Source organism: Rhincodon typus, chromosome 31, assembly GCF_021869965.1.
Source record: "Rhincodon typus isolate 14 chromosome 31, sRhiTyp1.1, whole genome shotgun sequence".
NCBI classification, from domain to species: Eukaryota; Metazoa; Chordata; class Chondrichthyes; order Orectolobiformes; family Rhincodontidae; genus Rhincodon; species Rhincodon typus.
Window position 1 is genome coordinate 15,814,779 of NC_063362.1, and position 7,850 is coordinate 15,822,628.

General features: G+C 42.5%; 1 protein-coding gene across 3 annotated transcripts in view; it reads left to right on the top strand.

Annotated features, from left to right (window-relative positions):
- klhl21 (kelch-like family member 21) overlaps positions 1–7,850 on the top strand; it is a 129,562-nt gene that overhangs the window by 19,563 nt on the left and 102,149 nt on the right. The window lies entirely within an intron of this gene.

Sequence of the window (7,850 nt, forward strand, 5' to 3'; positions counted from 1 at the left end):
AGAACAAGAGACATGATTTTAAAAAAACAATTGAACTATAACACTAAAGTAAGAATGAAAGGCTAATAACGAGATTGCATTGCACCTGATGTCAGCAAATTTAACCAGAAGGCTTTAATCTACAGATTGAAGATGTACCATACTGTTCAGATTACCTCAGTAATTTATGAAACACATGCAGAAGCACCAAATTATATATCCCTGTACTTATACCACTATGTCAAAAAACTATAGGCTTAAGTCACACTCCAGAAACATAACATGATCTACTTTTAACACTTCAGTACCACAGTGAGCCAATAAACTGAAGCTATACATATCATATAATTAAACAAATTTAGTTTAAAGACCGGGCCAAGATTTATCCTCTGACCAATACCACCAAAATAGATTAGCTGCTGCAACTTGTGGAACATTGGGAGCAAACATCTGCATTCAGGGAATCATAGTGAATTTACTGTCAATATTTTACATGTATGGGATCCACTTCCATTGGCACAGGACAAGAGGAATAACATGAAAAAATTTAACCAAACAATCCAGAGGAGTTAAGGAGCACATCCACAAACAAACATTAGCTCAGTAACCTTAAATTAGATTGATAGCCTTTCACTAGCCAAGCATATAAAGAAGGATGAGTCACGTAGCCTGCTTCAGGGCTATAATGACTATAAAGTCAATGAAAAGGATTGGAGTTAAGGCAGCCACGATTTCAGTAAATGGCAAGACAGGTTCTAGAATTGTCTAGTCGAGAGGCATCAACAGCTGGACAGGAGCAGGCAAGATTTCGTGAAAGACTTCACAGTCGACTTAAATGCAGTTTTTCGAGGGGAAGAGGAGGAAAGCGAAGTATCAAAGTAATTAGGGTCGAATACCAAAACCAAAAAAAAATCATACTGCAATCACGTTCAAAATGAGCCCCAAGTGGCTGAATGTTACAGTAACAATTGAGAGTATTTAGTCGAACATGTTGAGAAACTGCAGCTCAATTAGAAATGCGGCGTTCTGAATCCGAAAGCCAGTGGCGGGGTTGAAATTGTCATTAAGCTATTTTAACAAGAAAACCTATTCTATGGTTTATTGATTTTTTAAAGGAGAAGTTTTAAACTTTGCCAAACACGTGCAGGACAAGCAAGCGGGGAGGTTCGGTCAGCCTTTCCACTCGGGGTGGGGGGTGAGCTATGGTGAGCAGCGGCGATGCCTCCGGGGTAAGCCTCAAAAGCAGTAAGTTGTGGAGCCCCGGAGACGCAAATCTCGAATCTGGTCCCCACTCCCACCCAGAGACCGCGGCCCTGAACTCAGGCCTGCTCCCGCCGGTCTCCCGCATACACCCCGTCAGCGATGGAAGAACAAGAGCCGACCATTCCTCATACATCTCCGTGAAAGGACCAGGACCCCACAACTGCGAGGACAGGTACAGAACACGCAGTCCCCTCCGGGGAAGGACAAGTATGAGCAGCGCGGCCGGACTCACCGCAGGAGCCATATCTGCACAAGATGGCGGAGCGAAAGAGAGAGAAAGATCGCGCCGCGCCTGCGCAACACATCGCCGCCCGTCATCGTGGAATGGCCAATCACAGCGCAGAGGAGAACGCATGCGTATTACCAGACGGGCAAAACCAACCACAAGGCATATACGTATTATCATATCGGCAAGACCAACCGCAATACAGAGGGAGGCGCATGCGTTTTAACACTTCGGTAGAAAACCAATGATAGGACAAAGACGATTCGCCTGCGCATTACTGCTCGGGAGTTCAATCAGTTGTGCTGTGTTCCGTACTTCGAGGCCGGGCGGGGAGCCGCGCAATCCATCTTTGCGTTATCCATTGATAAGGCTGCCTTTAAAGAAACAGGCACCAGGATTAAAGAAAATAACAAAGCAAGAGGAGATTATTTGGCCCATCTCTGACTGTACAAAAGCACAATCTTACAGTGGATGAAGAACTGAAAGTTGAAAACAGATAATGATCAGATTTGGCAGCATTTGTGAAGAGATAAAGAATTTATGACCTTTCATGTATTGCCAGTTTTTGGCAACAGTATTCCATTGATTTCACTCCATGTTCTTTACCTACAGTCATGCAATGTTTCTCCAATTCAAGTATTTATCCAATTATCTTTTTAAAATTATTATTCATTGTAATTTGTTCATGGAATGCATCTTTGAGAGGGTGGTAATGAGCTGCCTTCTCGATCCACCACAGTCCATTTGGTGAAAATACACATACAAGCTGTTAAGTAGGGAGTTCCAGGACTTTTACATAGAGACAATGAAGAAACAGCAATATAGTTCTAAGTCAATATGTTGCATGGCTTGAAGTTGCAGGTAGTCATGATCCCATCCAACTGCTGCCATTGTTTCGAGCATGTTGCAGATTCAGAAGCTGTCCAAGGTGTCTTGCTAAGTTAATGCTGTTCAACCTGTAGTTGGTCTCACTGTGTGTGTCAATCGTGAAGGGAGTGAATATTGATCATGGTGGATGGGGTATGAATCAAGTGAGCTACTTTATCCAGGATGGTGTTAAGCATCTGAGTGTTGCTCCAGCTGCATCCATTCAGATGAGTAGAGAGTATTCCATCAGACTTCTGATTTGTGTTTTGTTTATGTTGGACAAGCAATGGGGGGAGGTGTTGAGATACTTGCTGCAGAGTTCTTAATTGACCTGCTGTTGTAACAATATTTATGAGACTTGTTTAACTCAGCTATGACTCCAACCAGCACAGAGTTTTCTCCTGATTCATTAGCAACAAGAAGTTCTCGTGGATCAATTCTGATCCTGGTCAACTTGAGATCTCTCCTACAGATGACCCTGTAGCGGTGACGTGGGTAATGTGTTGGTCTTATGCGGAAAGGAAGGTCGCCGTAGAGCATATCTTTGGGAATGTGGCTGGAATCCATTTGATTCACATAGCCCTGTCAGCAGAGTAGCGACTGACAAAATAACACTGAATGAAAAATTCTCATCACATTGCTTCTAGATCTTTGCCAATTAACCAATATCTGTGACACTGTAAACTTATTTCTTTGATTTATACACTCAAATGCACAAAATATTTAATGTGTAGTTTGCAGTGTTTCCACAGTGATCCACTATCAATGTATATTTATATCAGACATTCAATGAAGGAAATCATTGTAGGGTGAAACAGAAATGTAATCAGACAAATTGCACATCAAGCTAATGAAGCATCAATTACAACAAGTAACTAAGCCTCATCCAAGTAGATTTCAATGATTGACTCAAAGGAGAGCATGGTAATGATGAGGTGAAATTCAGAACTTAGGTTTAGATGGCAGAAGGCTTGGCCACAACCAGCAGGAAAAATAAAGCAACAGTTGAATAAAAGGTCAGAACCGGAAGAATTCAGAGGTCCAGGTGGGTTGTTGGGTTGTGTGGATGTGCAGCGACACAGCAACCCTGAATCTAACATAGTACAGTAATGAGTTTGAGCCCATGCAACATTCCGTGAAAGTGTTCACTTGTTCAGCTGCACGACAATCTTGAAGGGAGCACCAGTACAATAAACAGACAGCCCACAATGAAGATAAATTGAAAGAAAGAATGACTGGAGGAATGACACTGATAAGGAGAGATGATGCCATAGAGGGGGATGTGAACACTATTTAAGGCATCGGAAGACTGAGAGTCAATGCAGATCAGCAATTACAAGGGATGAAAGGGACTTGATGCAACTTAGGCTATGGGAACAGATTTTTGGATGAGCTGACATTGTTTAGAGGGTAGACAATGTGGAGACTGACCATTGGAACATTGGAATAGTCAAAGCTGGAGATAACAAATACATGAAAGAATATTTCAACAATAGGTGGGTTGAGGCAGGTGCAGAGACAGATGAAGTTATGGAAATAGATGATCTCTCCAATGGAACAGATATGCATTTTGAAAGTTCAACCCAGGATCAAATGTGACATCGAGGATGTGAACTACCTGTTTCAGCCTGAGAAAGCACCTAAGAATTGAGATGGAATCATTCAAACTTGAATATTGGACATGCACTCTGACAATACAGAGGCAGTGAAGGGCTTGAGACAGGTGATGAAGAGGTAGAACTGAGCATTGTTTGTGTGCCTGTGAAAAGGAACCTGACTTCATGTCTTCACGTGAAGTTGCCAAGGGGTAGCATGTGCATGAGAAATAGGAAGGAAGACACGGAGAGAACCTTGGGGATTTCAAGGAGTAACAGAAGCAGAAAGAGAAATCTTTGCAGGAGATTCTCTGATTATGACTGAATAGGTAAATAATGGAGACAGGCAAGGTCTGTCCCATCCAGCTCAATTACATTGGAGAAGCTTGGGAGCAGGACAAAGTGGTCCATATGTTAAAGGCTGTGCAGGGATCCAGAAGGATGATGGTAGCTCGCTATTATGGTAATTGTAACAAAGAATGTGGCTTTGATTAGTGTCTTTTCAGTGCTGTGGCCGAGGTGAAAAGTTGATTAGAGTTGCAGGAAAACAGTTTAAGACGAGTAAAGTGAATTCGAAAAAAAAATTCTTCATAAATAGCAATTAAATTTACCATCATTTCTGCAGCAACACTGTGCTGAAATAAACACACAAGGAAGAAAACAGAAGGCCAAAACTCAACCCAATCCCCAGTCTGCTGATAATCCAGGAACTTCCCAGTGAAGGACACAAGTTCGTGAGTCCCTGACGTCAATGGGCAGCTGCTTTCTAAAAGAGCTCAGAGATTTCTGTCATACCAGCCCAAGGCCAGAGAGAGACAGAATCAAGGTAAGGAGAACACAACCGAGTCCCAGATAGCATCTCCAGCTCCTCTTGTTAAAATCACTTTAATGTCTGGTGTCGTAATACAATGTATGTATGGTGTGAAATAGATGAATGTAGTTTCGGTTTGTGATGTTTATACTTGTTTGGAGATTTGTTAGTTGTTTCTTTCAGTCAGTCTGTTCTTTAGATTATAGCACTGTAAAAACATTGCTGTGAGAATATGTTCACAATTATATCTTTAGAATATCACTAAATTGTAGCAGAAATCAGATACTTATTTAATTTCCATTTCCTACAAATGACTTCTGAAAGAAAATACTAGGCTTGTTGCATGCTGAATAAAATTTTACTGCATGCACTGATGTGTTTTATAATATTACAATTAATAAAACACATCATTATAATCTGACTAACATTTGGGGAAAAATTGCTAAATAGCATCATTCCCACAAAATTCTCACTATTGGAACGCTCTGAAAAAAATCCAAATATAATTTTATTTTTAAAAAAATCATGCAGATAACTTTAAAAATATAATTCATACCTTTCAAAAAATGATGACATTTCCATGTTACGTGAAAAATTACATCTCTGCATACTTCCTGTCAACCTTCTCCAATAAAATTCTTATGTCCACATTTATAACTGAAAGTATCTATGTAAACCGTCACACTGTACTGACATCCTTCCACCAGTGGAGACACTGCAATGCCACCACTGGTTGGAGGGAACAATTAAACGTTTATATAAGTAGTTTTTATTATAGATGTTGACATATGAATTTATGATAAAATATGGAACCAAAACTGAAAGTATGATTTTAGATCAGGATTGAATTAGTCTGGGGAGGCAATGGCTGAGTAGTATTAATGCTAGGCTATTAATCTCAATATGTGAATCCTGCCACAGGGCATGGTCGAACTTGAATTGAATAAAAATTTTGAATTAAGAGTCTAATGGTGATGATGAAACCACTGTCAGTTTTCGGAAAAAGCCATCCGGTTCACAAGTGCCCTTTTAGTGATGGAAATCAGCCTTCCTTACCTGCTCTGGCCTACATGTAACTTCAGGCCCTCTGGGCAATTGGGGATGGGTAGTAAATGCTGGCCTTATCAATGATGCCCATGATACCCACATCCTGTGAATGACAAAAATAAACATAGAACTTACAGCAGAGAAACAGGCTATTCAGCCTGACAAGTCCCTGCTGGTATTTACATTCCATACAAGGTTCCTTCCACCCTTCTTCATTATCACCCCAGCAGCACACCCTTCATTTCCTAGTCAATCAGGTGTTTATCTAGTTTCCCTTTAGTCCATTATTTTAATCCATGGAATATCCAAATAAAAGCAAAATACCGTGGATGCTGAAAATATGAAACAAACATGGAGAATACTGGAGAATCTCAGCAAGTCTAGCAGCATCTGTGGAGAGAGAAATAGAGTTATGTTTTGAGTCGTCTTTGACTTTCAGTTCTGAGGAGAAGTCATACTGGACTTGAAACATTAACTCTGTTTTTCTCTCCACGGATTCTGCCAGACTTCTTGAGTTTCTACAGTATTCTCTGTGTATGTTTTCATCTAACATCCAGCTATTTGCCTCAATCTTTTCTTGTGGTGGCACCTTCCACGTTCTCATCATTTTCTTGAGTAGAGAGGGTTCAGCTGCATTTCTTATTGGAATTATTAGCGACTATCCTGAATTAATAGTTCCTCGATTTGGACTCCCCACTATTGGAAACATTCTTTCTACTTCTATCCTATCATAATTTCATATGCCAGATCAATCCTCAGTCTCCTCTTTTCCAGAGAAAAATAGGCCTCTTCGGCCATTCTTGAGAAGCATATTTACTCTTTTTTTTAATTCACTAGAGGGATGTGGGCATCACTGGCTGGGCCAGCGTTTATTGTCTCTCCCTGGTTGCCATTGAGAAGATGGTGATGAGCTGCCTTCTTGAACTGCTACAGTCGACCTGCTGTAGGTTGACCCACAATGCCATTAGGGAGGGAATTCCAAGATTTTGACTCAGCAATAGTGAAAGAATAGTGATATATTTCCATGTCAATATGGTGAGTGGCTTGGAGGGGAACTTGCAGGTGGTGATGTTCCCATGTACCTGCTGCCCTTATCCTCTTGGACGGAAGTGGTCATATATTTGGAAGGTGCTGTCGAAGGATCTTTGGTGAATTTCTGTACCGCCTCTTGTCGATAGTACACACTGCTGCTACTGAGCATTGGTGGTGGATGGAGTAGCTGCCTGTGGATGTGGTACCAATCAGATGGGCTGCTTTGTCCTGATGGTGTCAAGCTTCTTGAGTGCTGTTGGAGCTGCATCCATCTAGTCAAGTGGTGAGTACTCCATCACACTCCTGACTTGTGTCTTGTAGATGGTGAGATAACAAGGTGTAGAGCTGGATGAACACAGCAGGCCAAGCAGCATCAGAGGAGCAGGAAGGCTCACATTTCGGGCCTAGACCCTTCTTCAGAAATGGGGGAGGGGAAGGGGGTTCTGAAATAAATAGGGAGAGAGGGGGAGGCAGATAGAAGATGGATAGAGGAGAAGATAGGTGGAGAGGAGACAGACCGGTCAAAGAGGCGGGGATGGAGCCAGTAAAGGTGAGTGTAGGTGGGGAGGTAGGGAGGGGATAGGTCAGTCCAGGGAGGATGGACAGGCCAAGGGGGCGGGATGAGGTTAGTAGGTAGGAGATGGGGGTGGGGCTTGAGGTGGGAGGAGGGATAGGTGGGAGCAAGGACAGGTTAGGGAGGCGGGGACGAGCTGGGCTGGTTTTGGGATGCAGTAGGAGGAGGGGAGATTTTGAAGCTTGTGAAGTCCACATTGATACCATTGGGCTGCAGGGTTCCCAAGCAGAATATGAGTTGCTGTTCCTGCAACTTTCGGGTAGCATCATTGTGGCACTGCAGGAGGACCAGGATGGACATGTCGTCTGCGGAATGGGAGGGGGAGTTGAAATGGTTCGCGACTGGGAGGTGCAGTTGTTTAGTGCGAACCGAGTGTAGGTGTTCTGCAAAGCGGTCCCCAAGCCTCCGCTTGGTTTCCCCGATGGAGAGGAGGCCACAACGGGAACAGCGGATGCA